Consider the following 22,707-nt stretch of genomic DNA (forward strand, 5'->3'; position numbering starts at 1 on the left):
CCAACAATATTTGAGGTGTTATGTTAATGACAGAGAGAATGATTGGGTGGAGAAGCTGGCGTTGGCAGAATTTGCCTACAACAATGCAGAGAACGTGTCCACGGGGATGAGCCCCTTTTTGGCTAATCACGGGTGCCATCCCAGAGCCTTCCCAGGGGGGGAGGGGGAGAACTGGAGCGTTCCAGCTGCAGAACAGTTCGTGGAAGAAATGGAAGCGATCCATCGCCAGCTCCAACTCAACTTAAACAGGGCTAAGGAGGAATATAAGAGGCAAGCAGACAAAAACAGAAGGGAAGGTGAAAGCATCAGGGTGGGGGACCAGGTGTGGCTGTCAACCCAAGGGTTGCCATTCAAAGGAGGTTGTAAGAAATTAAGACCCAAAAGGCTGGGTCCGTTTGAAGTCATACAGCAGGTCAATCCAGTGGCTTTCAGGCTCCGGTTACCGAACCACATGAAGCTGCACCCAGTTTTTCACAGGTCGTTGCTGTCACCGTATAGAGGAGACAGTGAGGGGAGGGTCACTAGGGGACCAGCAATGGAGGAGAAGGAACACAGCTACCATGTAGCGGAGATCCTCGATTCCAGGTGGAAGGGAGATCAAGTAGAGTATTTGGTAATGTGGGAAGGGGAACCGGAGTCGGAAAACACCTGGGTTAGGGCAGAGGATGTCAATGACGAGGTTTTAATAGAGACTTTTCATCAGAGGTTCCCACGTAAACCTCAGCCTGTAGCGAGGTTCCGAAGGGAATACTTTGCCACCACCGACGAGGAAGAGGAGTTGGAGGGGTTCCCAGATTCTGAAGAGGAGGAGGATTCAGCTGGCCAGGACGACGATCGATGGAGAGAATTGTTCGAGACGTCAGAAGATGAGGAAGATTCGTTTCGGGGTTTTAGCCCTTCACCTCCCAGGGGGGAGGAATTGGGAGGGGGTGAGGAGGGCCCTGGAGGGGAGGTGGATGTCAGGGAACTGCCATCAGAGCAGCAGGTGGTGGAGGGACTCAGGCAGGATGAAAGAGACTCAACTGCTGAAGCAGGGACCAGCAGGGGGAGGAGTGGGTCTCTGAGGGAATGCGAGCAGGAGGGAGGGCTCAGGGAGGCTTCCAGCGAGAGCAGTGGGGAGGTATCGGAGTCTCCCATAGGGAGACCCATACCTCGCAGGAAACTGTCACGCCGTGAGTCCAGGAGACGCGTTTCCGTTAAGGAACTTCTTTGCTGGAAACGCTTCCGCAGACAGCCACTGTCGGACTCTACTAGTGACTAGAGCAGACATGTCTGAGGAGCTCCGTCACACACGGAGGTTTGTGGGGGCGCACAAACTCTGAGGGAGCACGTTTTCACGCACAAGCAGCTAATCAAACCCTCACAGGAGGGGAGGAAGGCAACGGAAACGTGGAAAGAAGCTTTCATCACATTGATTCCTAAACTGGAAACTGAAAAGACTCAACTAAAAAACTACCGTCCCATCTCACTCCTAAATGTGGATTACAAAATTTTCGCAGACATTTTGGCTAGTAGGCTTAAAAAAGTGCTAAATGAAGTAATTCACAAGGACCAGGCCGGCTTTCTCCCAGGCAGACATTTGTTTGATAATACTAGGAACATTATTGACATTTTGGAACTTTTACAAACTAACATTAATACCAAAGCAGTGTTAATTTTTATTGATGCGGAGAAGGCCTTTGATAACATCTCCTGGAAGTTTATGAAGAAAAATTTGGAAGGGATGGGAGTGGGACGGGGGTTTGAAAATGGTATAGAAGCAATCTATTCAGAGCAAAAAGCTAAACTGATAGTGAACAATGTGGTGACAGAAGAGTTTAAAATTGAAAAAGGAACACGTCAGGGGTGCCCACTATCCCCTCTTTTATTTATCTCAGTCCTGGAGGTGCTTTTGAGTATGATTAGGGAGGATCGGTTGGTACAAGGAATACAGGTCGGAGTGAAACAATATAAACTGAAAGCTTTTGCAGATGACTTGGTATTGACATTACAGGAGCCAGTATCTAGTACAAAAAGAGTTTTAGAATTCATTCATGACTTTGGTTGGGTGGCGGGATTTAAGTTGAACAAGCAAAAAACCAAGGTTTTGGGAAAAAACTTGACACCTTTAGAAACAGATGAGTTTCAGAAGGAAACAGAACTAAATGTGGTTAAAAAAGTGAAATACCTGGGGGTTAATTTGTCCTCTAAAAACTTGAATTTATTTAAAGACAATTATGAAAAATGTTGGTTAGAAGTTAAAAAGGATTTAGAAACTTGGTCAAGACTGAAACTTTCCTTGTTGGGCAGAATTGCAGCTGTAAAGGTGAATGTATTGCCAAAGATGTTGTTTTTGTTTCAAACCCTACATATTGTGGACAGGGTGGAATGTTTTGGAAAGTGGCAGAAAGATATCTCTAAGTTTGTCTGGCAGGGCAAAAAGCCCAGGATAAAATTTAAAATACTAACTGATGCAAAAGAAAGAAGGGGATTTGCCCTGCCGGACTTAAGGTTATATTATGAAGCTGCAGCTTTCTGCTGGATGAAAGATTGGTTTTTGTTAGAAAACACCGATGTCCTAGATCTGGAAGGGTTCAACAACGCTTTTGGGTGGCATGCATATTTGTGGTACGACAAGGTTAAGGTTCACAAAATGTTCAAAAACCATATTGTCAGAAAAGCATTATTCATTGTCTGGACTAAATACAAAGACTTATTAGAAAACAAGACCCCGAGGTGGTTATCACCAATGGAGGCTAAGGCCCGAAAAAGACTCAATATGGAGGCTAGTTGGCCGAAATATTGGGAAATAATAGAAAAAATTGGAGACAACTGGAGGCTACAGAGCCTGGATAAATTAAAGAGTAAGGTGCGAGATTGGTTACATTATGCTCAAATCCAAGAGGTTTTTAAAATGGACAAAAAAAATTGGATTCCAGGTGGAAAAATCAAAGTTAGAGACAGAATTGCTTGAACCAAAGACAAAGGTACTTTCGAGAATGTATAACTTGCTGCTTAAATGGAATACACAGGATGAGACAGTCAAATCAGCCATGATAAAATGGGCTCAGGATATTGGGTATAACATTATGTTTGAGGACTGGGAAAGGTTATGGACCACCGGAATGAAGTTTACGGCATGTAATGCCTTAAAGGAAAACATTATGAAAATGATATATAGGTGGTACATGACCCCAGTCAAGCTTGCAAAAATATATCACCTGTCTGATAACAAATGTTGGAAATGTAAAGAGGCTGAAGGGACATTCTTTCACCTCTGGTGGACCTGTCCAAGGGTGAAGGCCTTCTGGGAAATGATTTATAACGAGCTAAAAAAGGTATTTAAGTATACCTCCACCAAGAAACCAGAGGCCTTCCTCTTGGGCATTGTCGGCCAGAAGGTGCTAAAGAAGGACAGAACGTTTTTTATGTATGCAACAACAGCAGCAAGAATACTTATTGCAAAGCACTGGAAGACACAAGATTTGCCCACACTGGAAGAATGGCAGATGCAATTGATGGACTATATGGAATTGGCTGAAATGACTGGCAGAATCCGAGACTTGGGAGAAGAGACACTGGAGGAGGATTGGAAAAAATTTAAGGACTATCTACAAAAATATTATAAGCTATATGAAGGTTAAGAATTTGCATGATTTGGAAAATCTAGCTTCAGCAATAAGATTTGGTATATTTGGAAATTAAGTTATAACTATGAAAGGAATAAAGTTTAAAATAATATTATATTTATATATTTTAGGGCAAAAGTAAATCGATAACAAGGATTTTAAACTTATAATATAATTATTTGAAAGTATAAATAACACATGAAACAAGGTATTAATTTGCTGATATTTTATTGTAAAGAATGCAGGGTGAGGGAAGTCCGATTGGTTATAAAAAAATGTATGGGAAAGATGGATTTCTTTTATTCTTATTTTCTTTTTTCTTTTTCTGTTATTCTTCTTTATATCTGATCTTATATCTGTATCTGGAAAAAAGTAATAAAAATATTATTTTAAAAAAAAAGCTTTTGCAGATGACTTAGTTTTGACATTGCAGGAGCCAGAATCTAGTACGAAAAGGGTTCTAGAACTGATAAATGAGTTTGGTCGGGTGGCGGGTTTTAAACTAAACAAGCAAAAGACTAAGGTTTTGGAAAAAAACTTGACAACTGAGGAATCAGAAAGGTTTCAGAAAGAGACAGATCTAAAAGTGGTTAAAAAGGTGAAATACCTAGGGGTGAACATGACTGCTAAAAATTTGAATTTATTTAAGGACAACTATGAGAAGTGTTGGACAGAGATTAAAAAGGACTTAGAAAGTTGGTCAAGACTTAAACTTTCCTTGTTGGGCCGAATAGCTGCGATTAAGATGAATGTACTGCCAAAAATGTTGTTTTTGTTTCAGACCCTACAGATTGTGGACAGAGTGGAATGTTTTACAAAATGGCAGAGAGACATCTCTAAGTTCGTCTGGCAGGGCAAAAAGCCCCGAATAAAGTTTAAAATACTAACGGATGCTAAAGAGAGAGGGGGGTTTGCCCTGCCAGATCTGAGGCTGTATTATGAATCTGCAGCTCTCTGCTGGATGAAAGATTGGATTCTTCTTGAGAACACTGATGTCCTGGATCTGGAAGGGTTTAACAATGCTTTCGGATGGCATGCATATTTGTGGTATGACAAGGTAAAAATCCATAAATCTTTCAAGAACCATATTGTCAGGAAGGCAGTGTTTAATGTCTAGGCAAAATATAAAGACTTATTAGAAAATAAGACCCCAAGGTGGCTGTCACCAATGGAAGCCAAGGCCCAGAAAAGACTCAATATGGAGGCCAATTGGCCGAAATATTGGGAAATATTAGAAAAAGAAGGAGATGCCTGGAGACTGCAGAGTTTTGAGAAATTAAAGGATAAAGTGCAAAACTGGTTACACTATGCTCAGATCAGAGAGGTCTTTAGATCAGATATGAAAATAGGTTTCCAGGTGGAAAAATCAAAACTAGAAACAGAATTGTTAGAACCTAAGACCAAGGTACTTTCAAAAATGTATAACTTGCTGTTGAAATGGAATACGCAGGATGAAACAGTCTAATCAGCCATGATAAAATGGGCGCAGGACATTGGGCACAACATTATGTTTGTTGACTGGGAAAGGTTATGGACCACTGGTGTGAAGTTTACGGCATGTAATGCCTTGAAAGAAAATATCATGAAAATGATATACAGGTGGTACATAACCCCAGTTAAGCTTGCAAAAATATACCATTTGCATGATAACAAATGTTGGAAATGTAAGGAGACTGAAGGAACATTCTTTCACCTCTGGTGGACTTGTCCGAAAGTGAAGGCCTTCTGGGAAATGATCTACAATGAGTTAAAAAAGGTATTTAGGTATACCTTCCTTAAGAAACCAGAGGCCTTCCTTTTGGGCATTGTCGGCCAAGGGGTGTTAAAGAAAGATAGAACTTTTTTTATGTATGCAACTACAGCAGCAAGAATACTTATTGCGAAACATTGTAAGACCCAAGATCTACCCACACTGGAAGAATGGCAGACACAACTGATAGACTATATGGAACTTGCTGAAATGACCGGGAGAATCCGAGACCTGGGAGAAGAGACGCTGGAAGAGGACTGGAAAAAATTTAAAGACTATTTACAAAAACACTACAAATTGTATGAATGTTAGGAGAATGCACGCTTGAAAGTAACAGGGCAGCAGTAATCTGGTTTTATGATATAAGAAACTAAGTTGACAAAGATACTTAAAATCTGGGATATAACATTTGAGGAAAGTTAAGAACTGAAATAAGGTAATAAATTGCTGTTTATAATCATTGAACTGAGAACGCAGAGAAGGGAGATGTGAGGAAGTCTTAAGATCATGAAAATACGATTGTCTAACAAATGTATTTTATATCTTTTTTCATTTATTCTTTGTCTATTCTTTCTATTTTTCTGTGGTGATGGTATTTTATATGTTTGGTGGTTCTTCTGTTATGTAAAGAAAACTGCAATAAATATCTTATAAAAAAATATATATAAAGGGACTCCTGCTGCAGGGAAGCCTCGGACCATTGGCTGGGTAGGACTGCAGGGCCTGCTCCCTTCCAGGGCCTTTTCCAACTGGCCCAGGGGGTGTGGCCCAGGCCCTTATTTGGAACAAACTTTTGGGGAAGTGTGGGAAGTGCTCTGCCATTGCTTCCCTGTTCCAAGTGGTTAATGTGTTTTAAAATGTCCTCAAGCAGTCGGTGGCAATTTAATTTTTAATTTTTTTCCCTTTTTTCCTTTGTTGGGGGTGGGTGGGTGGGATGGATATTTGGTTGGGCATTAATTTTAGTATAATTGTTCTGTTTTTATTGTTTTATTGGTTCTGTATAGTTTGTGTTTTGTTTTTAAGGGGCGGGATCAGGGCTGCCTGGGAGTGGGGCCCCAGCCAACATGATGGCTGGGACAAGTTCCACAGGGGGGGAAGCACTGGGACATCCGATCTCAGTGATCATGGGCAGGAGGCGGAGTTACACTAAGACCAGACCATGTCATTACCGAGGAGGCAGGTTTAGTCGTTGTTTGAAGACTATCCCTGCCTCCGGGTCTGGCCTTGACTGGATACTGGAATCAACAGGGGAAACCCACATGACCTGAAGGTGTTGCTGTGTAATGCCAGGTCAATGATGAATAAAACCACTGCCATCCACGACCTGATTGTGGATGGAGGATTTGACCTGGCTTGTGTGACAGACCTGGTTGGAGGAAGCAGATGGGCCTGTCCTTGCTGCTGCTTGCCCACCAGGTTTCTCTTACGCACCCAGGTCATGTGGGCGGGGAGGGGGGGTTGCAGTGATTTTTAGGAAGTCATTAGCTTGCATCAGGCGTCCTACTGGGAAGACCCAGTTCTCTGAGTGCATGTTCTAGAAGTTGGGCAATAGGGGCAGTACAGGATTCCTTTTGGTGTACCGACCTCCCCGCTGCACCAAGGATTCCCTGTCTGAGCTGCTTCAGGTCGTGGCGGATGTTCTCCTGGAGACACCTAGTTTGGTTGTCCTAGGGGATTTTAACATCCATGCTGACACGACCTTACAAGGGGCCGCTCGGGACTTCGTGGAAAGCATGGCCTCCATGGGGCTGTCCCTGAATAAGTTTGGCCCGACTCATAGTCATGGACATGCCTTAGACCTGGTGTTCACCTCTAGTGACGTGGGTGATCTGACACTAAGTAAAAGTGCAACAAAAGAAGTGCCATGGTCAGATCACTTCCTGGTGCAACTGGACTTCTCCGCGACCCTTCCCCTCTGCAGGGAGGTGGGACCAATTCGGATGGTCCGCCCCCGCCACTTAATGGATCCAACTGGCTTCCAGAGAGTGGTAGGGGATGCTTTATCCTATGTTGATGGCCTCTCAGCTGATTCCCTGGTGGCACGCTGGAATGCGGAGTTAACCAGGGCTATCGACTGTCTGGCTCCGAAGCGCCCTCTCTGATTGCATGGAGCCCGGACAGCCCCGTGGTTTTCTTCGGAGCTGAGGGTGATGAAACAATCGCTGAGATGGCTAGAGCGTCGGTGGCAGAAAACTCACTCCGAATCTGACCGGACACAGGTTAGAGCTCAACGTCGAGCCTACCAAGTGGCGATAGCGACGGCGAAGAAGACTTTCTTCACCGCCTCTATTGCATCTGCAGAAAATAGTAGCAGGAGACTCTTTCAGGTGGTCCGCAATTTTACGGAACCACCTTTACCACCGGGGCCATGTAAAGACCCCAAGATCTCCTGCAACGATTTTGCAAAGTTTTTTGCAGATAAAATCACTCATATTTGGAAGGAGCTAGACACCACCATGGGAGCAGGGCTGGGACGGGAGAGTGCTAGAGCCCTGTCTGGTCAAGTTGCATGGAATCAATTTCAATCCGTTACCCCCGAGGATGTGGACAGGCTGCTTGGACGTGTGAAACCAACCACCTGTCTCCTTGATCCTTGCCCATCCTGGCTAATAAAAGCAAGCCGGGAAGGGCTGCGCGATAGGCTCTGCGGGGTGGTGAATGCTTCCCTGTGTCAGGGAACATTCCCAGATCCGCTGAAAGAGGCAGTCATTAAACCGCTTCTTAAAAAACCATCTTTAGACCCGGCCAGTATGGCCAACTATCGCCCAGTCTCAAATCTTCCATTCTTGGGCAAGGTGATTGAGCGCGTGGTTGCTGAACAACTCCAGGCACGCCTGGAGGATGCGGACCATTTGGATCCCTTCCAATCGGGATTCAGGCCTCATCATGGGACTGAAACTGCCTTGGTCGCACTGGTTGATGATCTCCGGCGGGCTAGGGACAAAGTTGAGAGTTGTTTCCTAGTTCTGCTGGATCTCTCAGCGGCCTTTGATACAATCGACCATAACATCCTTCTGGACAGTCTAGAGGGGCTGGGAGCTGGGGGCACTGTTATACAGTGGTTTCGTTCCTTCCTCCTGGGCCGTGTTCAGAAAGTGGGGGGGGGATGAGTGTTCAGACCCTTGGGCCCTCACTTGTGGGGTGCCTCAGGGTTCCATCCTCTCCCCCATGCTTTTTAACATCTATATGAAGCCGCTGGGAGAGATCATCAGGGGGTTTGGACTGGGTGTCCATCAATATGCAGATGATACCCAGCTCTACCTCTTTCAAATCAGAACCAGTGAAGGCGGTGAAGATCCTGTGTGAGTGCCTGGAGGCAGTTGGAGGTGGATGGCGGCTAATGGATTGAAGTTGAATCCTGACAAGACAGAAGTACTGTTTTTGGGGGACAGGGGGCGGGCTGGTGGACTCCCTGGTCCTGAATAGGGTAACTGTGCCCCTGAAGGACCAGGTGCACAGCCTGGGAGTCATTTTGGGCTCACAGCTGTCCATGGAGGTGCAGGTCAATTCTGTATCCAGGGCAGGTGTCTACCAACTCCACCTGGTACGCAGGCTGAGACCCTACCTGCCCGCGGACTGTCTCGCCAGAGTGGTGCATGCTCTAGTTATCTCCCGCTTGGACTACTGCAATGCGCTCTACGTGGGGCTACCTTTGAAGGTGACTCGGAAACTACAACTAATCCAGAATGCGGCAGCTAGACTGGTGACTGGGGGCGGCCGCTGAGACCATATAACACCGGTCTTGAAAGACTTACATTGGCTGCCAGTACATTTCCGAGCACAATTCAAAGTGCTGGTGTTGACCTTTAAAGCCCTAAACGGCCTCGGCCCAGTATACCTGAAGGAGCGTCTCCACCTCCATCGTCCAGCCCGGACACCGAGGTCCAGCTCCGAGGGCCTTCTGGCAGTTCCCTCACTGCGAGAAGCCAAGCTACAGGGAACCAGGCAGAGGGCCTTCCCGGTAGTGGCGCCTGCCCTGTGGAACGCCCTCCCATCAGATGTCAAAGCGATAAACAACTACCTGACATTCAGAAGACATCTTCAGGCAGCCCTGTTCAGGGAAGTTTTTAATGTGTGATATGTTAGTGTATTTTTGGTTTCTATGGAAGCCGCCCAGAGTGGCTGGGGAAACTCAGCCAGATGGGCGGGGTACAAATAATAAATTATTATTATTATTATTATTATTATTATTATTATTATTATTATTAGTGGTGTTAAGATGTTAAGAACGGTGGACTCATAATCTGGTGAACCGGGTTCGCTTCCCCGCTCCTCCACATGCAGCTGCTGGGTGACCTTGGGCTAGTCACACTTCTCTGAAGTCTCTCAGCCCCACTCACCTCACAGAGTGTTTGTTGTGGGGGAGGATGGGGAAAGGAGATTGTGATAAAGCGGGATATCAAATCCAAACTCCTCCTCCTCCTCTTCTTCTTCTCCTCCTCCTCCTCCTCCTCCTCCTCAGGGCTTCTTCAAGAGAACTGTGCAGAATAACAAGCACTACACGTGTATGGAGAGCCAGAATTGCAAGATCGACAAGACACAACGCAAGAGGTGTCCCTATTGCCGGTTCCAGAAGTGCCTCGTGGTGGGCATGAAACTCGAAGGTGACTCCAGTTGGCATAGTCTTGGGCGGGCGGGAGGGGGTGAGTCTTTGCAACACAGAAGGTAGGTGCTGACGGGAAAGTGCCTTCTGCCAAGTGGGTGGGGGAGGGATCCTGACATCCAGCCTATGTCCTTGATGCTGCTGCCTCTGAGCTAACCGCAGCCAAGAGGGCTTCTGCTCCAGCCCAAACAAGATGTGGGGACGTGAGACTTGATGTGGGCGGGGGTTGGTGATCTGACTCCTACTAGCCATTTTCTTCCTCGTTCCCCCTCTTAACCCCCGTTGCTTTTCTACCTCTGAGGGGGCGGGGAAGCAAAACATATAGGTATACATGCATTTCTTGCCTAGAATGCAAAACCTTCCCTGGCCAGGACGTGTGTTTTTGAAAAGAGCGCGCCTCCACACACAGCGTCCACCCAAACAACAGTGCCAGGTGGTTTAAAAGAGACTTTTTGAGATGTTCTAGATCTGCTTCCTTTATATCTTTAGCCTCTTCCCCCTCTACCCACCCCGTCCCCTAGTAATCCCCCCTTCTCCTTCTGCTGGGTTTCCATGTGTCCCGTGTGGGTCTCTAGAAGAGACCTTACCCTGCAAGGACTCTTGGAAGCGAGACCATGTAAAATGTAAAGGAGCTGAGGTTTTTTCCCCTGTGTATGCTGTCAAGCTTAGTTGCAAGCCACAATATCCTTATTACTATTAATTCAGTGTTCCATTTGAGTGGAGGCCCCCTAAGGCCGTTATCATTGGGAAAGTCGGATAATGATGACAGTATTCTTGTGGTTCCTCAGGAGCCAGTGATGGTAACCAACCTGGAAGGCTTTAAAAGAAGATTGGACGAATTCATGCAGGATGATAAGGCTATCAATGGCAGCAATGCTTTCAGACGTGCTCAGATCCTGCTTGCATGTTTCCCATGGGGGTATCTGGGTGGCCACTGTGAGAACAGGATGCGGGGCTGGATGCCACCCCCACCCCCGCTTGGGCTCCTCTTATGTTCTTGAGGCAAAATGCCTGTGCAGCCTCTTCTGACGCTCTTATGTCCAAGGAGCGTTTCGTGCCCGCCGCCCCACCCGCATCATAATGCTGACTCTTTGAGAAAGGGCTAGCAATAGGGCGATAATTAAATCTGACAGGAGTCCCTCCCCACATCTCATTGCCCAGGCCCAGTTCCTGATGCTCGGTGCGCTTTGCTGGAGAAGTCCTGGAAAAAAAAAAACGCATTTATTTTTACACTGCTTTTAAAACCCGACTTTCCAGCTCTGTTTCCACTGAGTGAGCTGAAGATTGGTATATTTCCCATTTAGAGTCTAGCAATTAAAAAGCCGCAGTACCGATTCAATGCACACTATTTGCTGGTACTCCCAGTTTAAAACCCGATTTTCCAGCTCTGTTTCCGCTGCCGCTGCCGCTGCGGGTTGCTGTCTTGTTCGTGGGGACCTTCCTGCCTTGGAGAGCTGAGGGCTGCCTGTAGCTTGCAGCGGCGTGGCAGCCTGGAGAGCAGGATGGGGCGGCGGCTTTGAACGACATAAAGTGAAAGCAAATTCCTCCATGGGGTGGAAAGGAGGAGGCGAGGCTGGGCGCTGGTCCCGCGGGAGGCTGCTCCACAGCATAGTAGTCTAGGTCTGGAAGGACACGTGTCTCCGGGAACCAATTGGGGTTTCAAATAATAAAAACAAGATAAAAATAAACACACAGAGAGATCATATGAGAGCCATCTTCAAATACATAAAGGGCTGTCGCATGGAAAATGGACCATGCTTGTTTTCTCCTGCTCCGGAGGGTAGGACCCGAACCCATGGTTTCTTTTTTTTAAAAAAATATTTTTTTTTATTGCTTTTCTCAGGTACAGAAATAAAGTCAGATACATAAGAAAAAAGAAAAAGAAAGAAAGAAAAAGAATCCATCTTTTCAAAACATTTTTTCATCACCAACCGGACTTCCCCACACCCCCCTCATCCTGCATTCTTTATAATAAAGATGTCAACAAATTATTATCTTGTTTCGTGTATTCTTTGTACTTTCAAATAGTTATGTTTTAGGTTTAAAATACTTAATAGCAATTTACTTTTATCCTGGTATAAATGTAATGTCATTTTAAACCTTAGTCCCTTCATATTTAAGATCTAATTTCCCATTACGCCGAATCTTGTTGCTGAAGCTGGGTTTTTCAAATCATGCAAATTTTAACATTCATATAACTTGTAATATTTTTGTAAATAGTCCTTAAACTTTTTCCAATCCTCCTCCATTGTTTCTTCTCCCAAATCTCGGATTCTGCCGGTCATTTCAGCCAGTTCCATATAGTCCAGTAACTGCGTCTGCCACTCCTCCAGTGTGGGCAAATCTTGTGTCTTCCAGAATTCTTGCTGCTGTTGTTGCATACATAAAAAAAGTTCTATCTTTCTTTAACACCTTCTGGCCAACAATGCCCAGGAGGAAGGCCTCTGGTTTCTTAGGAAAGGTGTATTTAAACACCTTTTTTAACTCATTGTAAATCATTTCCCAGAAGGCCTTCACTTTTGGACAAGTCCACCAGAGGTGAAAGAATGTCCCTTCAGCCTCCTTACATTTCCAACATTTATTATCAGACAAATGATATATCTTAGCAAGCTTGACTGGGGTCATGTACCACCTATATATCATTTTCATAATATTCTCTTTCAGGGCATTACATGCCGTGAATTTCATACCGGTGGTCCATAACCTTTCCCAGTCTTCAAACATGATGTTATACCCAATGTCCTGAGCCCATTTTATCATTGCTGATTTGACTGTCTCATCCTGAGTGTTCCATTTAAGCAGCAAGTTATACATTCTCGAAAGTACCTTGGTCTTTGGTTCTAACAATTCTGTCTCTAGTTTCGATTTTTCCACCTGGAAACCTATTTTTTTATCCAACTTAAAGACCTCTTGAATTTGAGCATAGTGAAACCAATTTTGCACCTTGTTCTTTAGTTTTTCAAAACTCTGCAGTCTCCAAGTTTCTCCAACTTTTTCTATAATTTCCCCATATTTTAGCCAACCAACCTCCATATTGGGTTTTTTCCAGGCCTTGGCCTCTGCTGGTGATAGCCACCTCGGAGTCTTACTCTCTAATAAGTCCTTGTATTTTGTCCAGACCATAAATATTGATTTTCTGACAATATGATTTTTAAACATTTTATGAACCTTTGCCTTGTCGTACCACAGATATGCATGCCAACCAAAAGCATTATCAAACCCTTCCAGATCTAGGACATCAGTGTTCTCAAGAAGTAACCAATCTTTCATCCAACTGAAGGCCGCAGCTTCATAGTATAATCTCAGGTCCGGCAGGGCAAACCCCCCTCTTTCTTTTGAATCGGTTAATATTTTAAACTTTATCCGGGGCTTTTTGCCCTGCCAAACAAACTTTGATACATCCTTCTGCCACCTTCCAAAACATTCCACTCTGTCCACAATCTGTAGGGTTTGAAACAAAAATAACATTTTTGGCAATACATTCATCTTTATGGCTGCGATTCTACCCAACAAGGAAAGTTTCAGTCTTGACCAAATTTCCAAATCTTTTTTGATTTCCGACCAACATTTTTCATAATTGTCTTTAAATAAATTCAAGTTTTTAGCAGACAAATGAACCCCTAGGTATTTCACTTTTTTTACCACACTTAATTCTGTCTCTTTCTGAAACCCATCTGTTTCTGATGATGTCAAATTTTCCCCCAAAACCTTAGTTTTTTGCTTATTCAACTTAAATCCCGCCACCCGACCAAACTCATGAATCAATTCTAAAGCTCTTTTTGTACTAGATTCTGGCTCCTGTAATGTTAAAACCAAGTCATCTGCAAAAGCTTTCAGTTTATATTGTTTCTCTCCGACCTGTATTCCTTGTACCAACCGGTCCTCCCTAATCATGTTCAAGAGCACCTCCAGGACTGAAATAAATAAAAGAGGGGACAGAGGGCACCCCTGTCGTGTTCCTTTTTCAATTTTCAACTCTTCTGTCACCACATTGTTCACTATCAATTTGGCTTTCTGTTCTGAATAAATTGCTTCTATGCCGTTTTCAAACCCCCGTCCCACTCCCATCCCTTCCAAATTTTTCTTCATAAACTTCCAAGAGATATTGTCAAAGGCCTTCTCCGCGTCAATGAAAATTAACACTGCCTTAGTATTAATGTTAGTTTGTAAGAGTTCCAAAATGTCAATAATGTTCCTGGTATTATCAAACAGATGTCTGCCTGGGAGAAAGCCTCCCTGGTCCTTATGAATTATTTCATTTAACACTTTTTAAAATCTACTTGCCAAAATATCTGCAAAGATTTTATAATCCACATTTAAGAGTGAGATGGGACGGTAGTTCTTCAGTTGAGTCTTTTCAGTTTCTACTTTAGGTATCAATGTGATGAAGGCTTCTTTCCACGTTTCCGGTGCCCTCTTCCCCTACATGATCTGATTGCAGACCTCCATTAGTGGTTGTATCAGGTAGTCTTTTAATGTCTTATAGTACTTGGAGGTAAGTCCATCTGGGCCTGGAGATTTGCCCAATTGCATATTCTGAATGGCATCCTCAATTTCCTGTTGTGTTATTCTACGATTCAGGGTTGCTGTCTTTTCCTGAGGTAGTTTCGAGAGTCCATTAGTTTTTAAAAATTGGTCTATCTCCGTCGCATCCTGAGGCCCTTGCGTATAAAGTTTTTTGAAATATCTCTGGAAACACTTTCTAATTTCCTCTGGTTTCTGAATATTTCTACCTTCCACCTCTGGATTGGTAACAAAGTTCAATTTTTGTCTTTTTTTCAACTGCCAAGCTAGCAGTTTCCCACACTTATTCGCTGATTCAAATGATCTTTGTTTCATTTGTTTAATCTTCCATTCAACTTCTTGATTTATCAATTTCGCATACTGTGCCTGATGGAACTTAATTTCTCTTAAAATCTCTTTGGATTTTGGTTTTGATCTCAGTTTTTTCTCACCATCTCTTATCTTCTCTAATATCTTATCCTTTTTTCCATTCCAGAGTTTTTTCTTAATTGTATTCTGTTGTATCAGAAACCCTCTCATTACTGCCTTGCTTGCGTCCCAGATTGTTCTCTTTTCCACCGAAGTATTCAAATTAATTTCAAAGTAGTCTTTTAAAGTTTTTTGGGCCTTCTTTACAACCTCCTGATCTCTTAGTAAGGTGTCATTCATTTTCCATCTGAAGGAACCGGTTGAAGTAAATCTCAATTCCACTTTCAAAGCATTATGGTCGGAGCAGGTTTTAGGGCAGATTTCCACTTTTCTAGTCTTAGGAGCCAGCCCTCTAGATGTCCATATTTGGTCGATTCGTGTCCATGACAGGTGGGCCTCAGAAAAGAATGTTCCTTCTTTACCCAAGGGGTTCTTTGTCCTCCAAATGTCAATCAAGTCCATACTGTCAGTTAGTTCGAAGAACGTCTTAGGTAGTCTGCCATCTTTAGTTAAATTTTGGTTCTGTGACTTATCCATATGGGTAGAGACCACCCCATTCATATCTCCCATCATTATGATGTTGGTAAAGTCCAGATAATCCAGCATTATCTCATGCAGCTTCTTGTAAAATTCTGATTTTCCCTCGTTTGGTGCATAAATTCCTAATATCAAACATTTTTCTCCTTGTATTTGTATTTCAATGGCCAAGATTCTTCCTTGTTCATCTTTAAATAAAAATTTCGGTGACAGGTTCTCCTTTGCATAGATCACTACGCCTCTCTTCTTAACTTTATCTGATGAGATAAATTCTTGGCCTAATCTTTTATTGATTAAGACTTTCCTGTGGAGCCTAGTCACATGTGTTTCCTGTAAACAAATAATGTCCAAATGTTCTTTTTTCAAAATATGAAAGATCCTTCCTCTTTTTTCCAGGGAGTTCCCGCCATTTATGTTCCAACTTAAGAGCTGCAGAGACATCCTGGTTTAATCTATAAGTCCTAAAGGGGTGTGTCTTCCTTTTCGTCCGGGGCTGGCACAGGTGTCGGCTCAGGTTGGGGTGGCGGCCAGGCCCCTGCTATTCCCTTCTGAAGATCCTCTCCGTGATCGTGTAAAAATTTTTGCTGGTCCTCTGGTGTTCTAATTTTAACCTTCTTCCCTTTAAGGTTGAAAGATAGTCCTTGGGGGAACTCCCACCTATAAGGAATTGAGTTGTTTCTCAGTAATCTTGCTAGATCTGTGTATGTAACTCTTAAATCCAAAAGTTGTTTCGGAATATCTCTGTAGATTTCTGCCTTCCTGTCCTGGATCACCAGTGGTTTCTTAAAGTGTAGGCCCAAGATTTTATCTCTTTCTTGCCTAGATCTCAAAATGATCAGGCAATCTCTAGATCTGTCTTTTCTCACCAATCTTCCCAGTCTGAAAGCAGTAACAATTTTAAAGTCTTTATCTTCTTCTATATCCCAGAACTTGGATAGTTCTGATGTCAAGTAGCCAATCAAATCTTCTCCTTCAAGTTCTGGAATGGCTCTTAGCCTAAGATTATTTTCCCGATTTTTCAATTCCACCATAGACAGATAGGCCTGCTGATCATTAATCTGTCTGCATAGTGGCCTTACTTCCTTTTGTACTTCCTCAGCCTTCTTGTTAGCTTGTTCTGCTTTTTGGTTCGCTTGCTCAGCCAATTTGCGATTTTCTAAGGTTGTTGTTTGAAGACTCCCAATTACTTGTGTATTTTGGGAAACCTGCTCAGTCAGTTTATTAATAGTATTCGTAACTTGATCAAATTTTGTATTTAAAGCTGCCAACTGTTCCAAAATTTGTTTAGAGATTAGATCAGAACCTCCTGAAGCCATATCTTCTGAAGTTGGCTCTTGAGCTGGCTGAGCCGTTTCTCTTTCTTGCAATGTCAAAACAGTAGGAACGGTAGGAACAGATGATCTACGTGGCTGGACAGTTAATGTTGTCTGTAACAATTGTTGTACAGTTTGTTTTGCTTTCGACTTAGCAGCTCTTGCTCTCCCTGCGCCACTCATTCCACAGCTGTCTATGTGTCAAGGTCAAATTGTAGGTCCCATGGGAAAGACAGTCCAAATTGTAAACAACCACCAAAAGGATAATCCAAACAAAAAAGCAGTTCCCAGAGATTTATTAATCCCAAATCCACTAGGGGGAGCTTCCCTGTAACTCAGAGAAGGAAAAAATCTTTTTCCGCCATTAATCCAGCAATCCAAAAGAGGAGATAAAAAAAGCACAAGCTCCAGGGGAACCTTCTTTGTCCCTTTAAAACTGCAAAGTTTCCCCCAAATAGAACAAAGTTTCAATAAAGATGCAGGTAACAGTTTCTTACTTGTATCCTCCAGTGCTCAAAGTAACTACTCCATCTGATACAGTTTCCGCAGTTTGACAGTTCTTTAGTAACCCGGCAGCCCAGAGATCCGGTATTTAAGCTTTTATAATCCACTCAGAAGAGGGAGGATTTCAATTCAGATCCAGTCAATTCCTCTGCCCTTCTAGCTTGCCGAATCGAACTTTGACAATTTGCACGGAAAAGAAAGTCTCTTTTGAATATCCCTTTCAAAGCGCTTCACGCTTGGCAAAGTCTTTGCTTTGATCTAAAAGCAGTGTCGGGAGACGGACTTCCTGTTTCTCGTCTCCCGCTTTCAGCCGAAATTTACTATTTTAGTCCCATCCAAATTCTTATAGTCCTTACTCACGAGTATGAAGTTTGGAGCCTGATGTTTTCAGAAAGAAAGGACAGCGCTCATCAGCAGCAGCCGCGCGGCTTCACTTCCGCGGGAAGAGCGATGAACTCACAGCACCGCTCCCCCTTCCACGATCCGGGGCTCCTTACGGGGTCCCTTCAACGTTTCTGGGGTCGCTCCTGGTGCCCGCCGAGTCCCACGGCCACGGGCTCACTCTACCCGTGGTTTTTCTGGATGGGTCGTCGCTGTGCAGCAGCGCACGACCCTTTTCCGCGGAGCCCCTCTTCAGCAGCTGAGGAGGACCGCCATTGCTGTTTCGCGCCGCCTCCGGAAGTCCCCGAACCCATGGTTTCAAGCGACAAGGAAGGAGATTCATTCAGTGAAATATACTCCGAGTCGCAAAGTGATTTCATGCTCTTTATTCAGCTCATAGTGGTGAGGAGGAATGAATGAAAGTCCCCTCATAGTATCTGCTTTATATACATTATTTACACAATGGGCTGCACATGATTGGCTAATTCCGGAATTCTACTGTAAGCCAATCAGGTTGTGGATTCACTTCTATCTGGAGCAGGATTGGGTGGTTCCTGCCAACCAATCATACTGCTGCATTGTTCTAGGACCAATCAGACTGCTGCATTCTGAATCCTATTGTTCTAGGACTAATCAGACTGCTGCAATTTGGATCCTATTGTTCTAGGACCAATCAGACTGCTTCAGTTTGGATCCTATTCAACTCAGTACATAACACCCCTCCCCTCTAAATTCCAGTCCTGCCCGGGAGGTCGCATTCATAGTCCTCAAGGTATGCCGGCGGCCTACGTGTGCGTTGCGGCCTGGGGTGTTCCCTGGTTCAGGGTTCAGGTTCTGGCTCGTGTTCCAAGGATGCTGGCTGTGATGGGGCTGTTTGGTCTGGTGCAACTGGCTCGCTCAGTCGTGGTTCTGGTTCTGGTGTCCTTTCGGCCTCACGGGTCCTCTCTGTATTTACTGATTCTGCCTCTCCTGCTGGCCCCTCCTGCTCTATGGGCCTCACTGCCCCTCTGTTCCCTTGGGACTCCTCTGACCTTTCCTCCTGGTTTTCTCCTGGGAATCGTTGCCGTATCTGGTCACACTGGCGGCGCCAGCATTGCCCCCCCATCCGTTAGCACCTCGTACGACACAGGGCCAGTGACCCTGGTGAATGTGGCGGGTACCCATGCTGGGCCTGCCAAAATTCTTTGCGTACACTGGGTCCTGGGTCTCGAAGGTCCGGGGGTTCCTGCCTTCCCCCACCACTACCTCATCCTGAGCTCTATCGGGGTGAAGGCGGTCCAATCTGATTGCAAGGCGCCGAATGTTCAGCGGGGCTCCGGCCAGTCGTTGAGCTGGGGGTGCTGTGCTGTGCTAGGAGGAATGTGGCAAGGCGGTACTCCCAATCCCCTTGCGTCATGCGGCGAAGGGTGTCCTTGGTGGTCCGCACCATGCGTTTTGCTTGGCCATTGGTGGCAGGGTGGAATGGCGCCGAAAGGATGTGGCGGATGGCGTTCTGCGCTGTGAAGGTTTGGAATTCTCCTGATGTAAATGCAGTCCCGTTGTCTGAGACGAGAGTGTCAGGGAGCCTGTGGGTTGCAAACAGCCTGCGTAGTACCCGGATGGCTGCGGACGTGGAAGTGGATGGTACCAGTGCAACTTCCAGCCATTTGGTGTAGGAGTCCACCACTATGAAGAATGTTTTCCCCTGAAAGGGGCCAGCGAAGTCCACATGCAGGCGTGACCATGGTGCTCGGGCAGACTCCCAGGACTGGTCTGGGGCCCTTGGGGGATCTGGGCGGGATTCTTGGCAGGCCTTGGCAGTGTTTGACCCAGGCCTCTATCTCTCCGTCGATCCCTGGCCACCACACATAACTCCTGGCAAGGGCCTTCATTCTTACTACCCCTGGGTGTGTCTCGTGTAGGGCTGTGAGGACCCTTTTGCGGAGGGGCTGGGGAACAACGACCCTGCTTCCCCATAACAGGCACCCCTTGTGGGCTGACAGTTCATGTTTGCGGGTTGTGTAGCCAGCGAATTCTGGCCCAGGGCTGCTGCTGGGCCATCCCCTCCACACCCAGTCCAGGACCCAGGAGATGACCCTATCTTTCTTGGAATGGTGTGCAACTTTTTGTGCCTGAATGGGGCGGTCGGGAAGCAGCTCCAGGCTCATAACCTCTTGTGCAGGTGCTGGGTCGGGGCCTGTTTCCGGTAGTGGTAGCCTGCTGAGGGCGTCCGCATGGCCCATTGCCTTCCCCGGGCGGTGAATCAGTGCATACTGGTAGCTGGCAAGGAAAATTGACCACCTGAGGACGCGAGGAGACAGCACTTGGGGGATCTGCTTTTCGGGGGCAAACAAGCCAAGCAACGGCTTGTGGTCAGTCACCACGGTGAAGGGCCGCCCGTACAAGAAATCATGGAATTTTTTTACTCCCTTCTCGATTGCCAGACCCTCCTTGTCTATTTGCGAGTAGTTCCGCTCAGTTGCGTTGAGTGTCTGGGAAAAGTATGCCACTGGTACCTCTCTTCCATCCAGGAGTTGGTGTCCCAGGACAGCGCCAATGCCATAGGGTGAGGCGTCGCATGCTAGCACCACCGGCAGCCTCTCGTCGAAGTGTGCCAAGACCGAGTTTGAGACAAGCAAGTCCTTGACTGCCTGGAATGCGGCCTCCTGGCGCTGGCCCCACACCCAAGGGGCCCGCTTGTCCAGGAGTCTGTGTAGGGGCTCTGCTACCGCCGCCTTGTGGGGAAGGAAGGAATGGTAAAAGTTCAATAGTCCCAAGAAGGCCTGAAGTTCAGTCTTGCTCTTGGGTGCTGGGGCATCACAGATGGCCCGTACCTTGTCCCCAGTCGGGTGGACTCCTTCTGCGTCCACCATAAATCCCAGAAAGTCCACCTGAGGCACTCCTAGTAGACATTTTTCCCGCTTCACCTTGAGACCCGCCATCTGGAAACGGTGCAGAACGGTGCGGAGGCGGTCCTCAAACTCCTCTGGTGTGGGCCCGGCAATCAACACATCATCAAAGAAGGGGGTGACGCCAGGAATCCCTTTAAGGAGCGAGTCCATTAGATTCTGGAATATGCCTGGTGCCACGCTGACACCAAATTGCAGCCGCTTTACCCTGAACGCTCCTCTGTGCGTCACAATCGTCTGTGCCTCTGCTGTGGCCTCATCTACTGGCAGCTGTTGATATGCTTGGGCCAAGTCCAGCTTGCGAAAAAAAATTCGACCCAGCCAGGGTGGCAAGGACATGGCTGACCACTGGCACTGGGTATGCGTGGGCCATGAGGGCCTTGTTTATGGTACATTTGTAGTCTGCGCAGATGCGCACCGAACCATTAGGCTTGACGGGTGTGACGATTGGGGTTTCCCAGGGGGCATTAGGCACCGGCTCCAGCACTCCTTGCTCCACGAGCCTTTCCAATTCCTCGTCTATACGGGGTTTCAGGGCGAACGGGACCCGGCGGGCCTTGAGCCTGACCGGTCGTACTGCGGGGTCAAGCTGTAGAGCAATGGGGGGGGGCGTATACTGTCCCAATTTTCCATCGAAAACCCCTGGAAATTCCTTGCAGATGGCGTCCACGTCCACTTGTAAGGTAGTGTGGTTCACCCCAGTGATGGCTAGCCCCAGTGGTCCAAACCATGCCAATCCCAGTAAGCTAATGTAGGGGCCCTTGACCACGAGCAAGTCCAGTTGCCGCGTCCGCCCTCGGTATTGTTGGTTTCTGCTCTCTTCACTGTGCAGCGAAGTGCTTGTCACAAGACAATGTTTACATTCCACAGTCAGAGCACTGTTGGGTTTTCCCACGGGAATGGGAGGCTGGATGTGACGTACACTGGTTTCCTGTTTTTCACTGTTCTCTCGGTGTTCTTCATTCCGAGGAGAAGGACGGTTGCTTCTCTGCTCCCGCAGAGGCAAGATGCATGTTTGTAATTTCTCCACTTTGAACTGAAAATAAAGCAACTTTAAGCATGTGGCACGTACTGCTCATCATTCCGTTGTGCACAGGACTCTGCAATAACAACATTTTTGGTTATGGGCCCAGAAAGACGTAAATCAAACTGAAGAATGGAGACTCCAGAAGCCGAGTCGGAATGCCGGCAGAGGTACAGAGAAACGGATCGCGTTATCTGCTCTGCGCGTCAAGTTTGATTGATGAAGGTATGTGCTCATGCTCCGGGCAGCCTGCCAGCTTCTAGTTTATGGTTTTATGGCTGGACTTTGTACTTTTAAAGCCGTTTTGCCGCGATACAGGCAAAGGCACAAGCTCACAGGCTTGGTGGCTGGGAAAGCGAAAGTACTTTTCACAAGTGCTTTTGGAAGCAGCTGTACTGTGACGCAGCTTGATTACAGCAGCGGAGATGGCTAATGCAAAGCTGGCTGAAGCTTTTGGGATTCCTAAGCTCAATAAGAAAAATTATACGGACTGGGTACTTTATGCAGAGACTGTTCTGCGGAAGCAACGTCTGTTTAATGTTATTACAGACAACCCCCCAGCTCCAATTACAGATGAATGGGCTACTAATGATTCCAAAGCAAGGGGAACACTTACGTTGATAGTATCCCCAGAAGAGCAAATGATTCAGCAAAGGAAACACAGCCCAGAATAACTCAGGAGATAGTACAAGAATACTTGGCTAGTTTAGATGTATTCAAGTCTCCAGGGCCAGATGAACTGCATCCAAGAGTATTAAAAGAACTGGCAGATGTGATCTCAGAATCACTGGCAGTCATCTTTGAGAATTCCTGGAGAACAGGCGAAGTCCCGGCAGACTGGAGGAGGGCAAATGTTGTCCCTATTTTCAAAAAGGGGAAAAGAGAGGACCCAAATAATTATCGCCCAGTCAGTCTGACATCAATACCAGGGAAGATTCTGGAGCAGATCATTAAGCAAACAGTCTGTGAGCACCTAGAAAGGAATGCTGTGATCACCAATAGTCAGCATGGATTTCTGAAAAATAAGTCATGTCAGACTAACCTGATCTCGTTTTTTGACAGAATTACAAGCCTGGTAGATGAAGGGAACACAGTGGATGTAGCCTACCTTGATTTCAGCAAGGCATTCTTGTAAAGAAGCTGGTAAAATGTGGTCTTGACTATGCT

General features: G+C 45.9%; 1 pseudogene across 1 annotated transcript in view; it reads left to right on the forward strand.

The window, feature by feature from the left end:
* The window catches only part of LOC308578115 (steroidogenic factor 1 pseudogene), a 115,038-nt pseudogene that overhangs the window by 77,434 nt on the left and 14,897 nt on the right, over positions 1-22,707 (forward strand). Inside the window, exon 2 of the transcript in view lies at positions 9,821-9,962. The product of the transcript in view is annotated as a steroidogenic factor 1 pseudogene (transcript). The remainder of the gene's footprint in view (positions 1-9,820; positions 9,963-22,707) is intronic.

This window comes from Podarcis bocagei (genome assembly GCF_964188305.1).
Source record: "Podarcis bocagei genome assembly, chromosome: W".
Classification (NCBI taxonomy): Eukaryota; Metazoa; Chordata; class Lepidosauria; order Squamata; family Lacertidae; genus Podarcis; species Podarcis bocagei.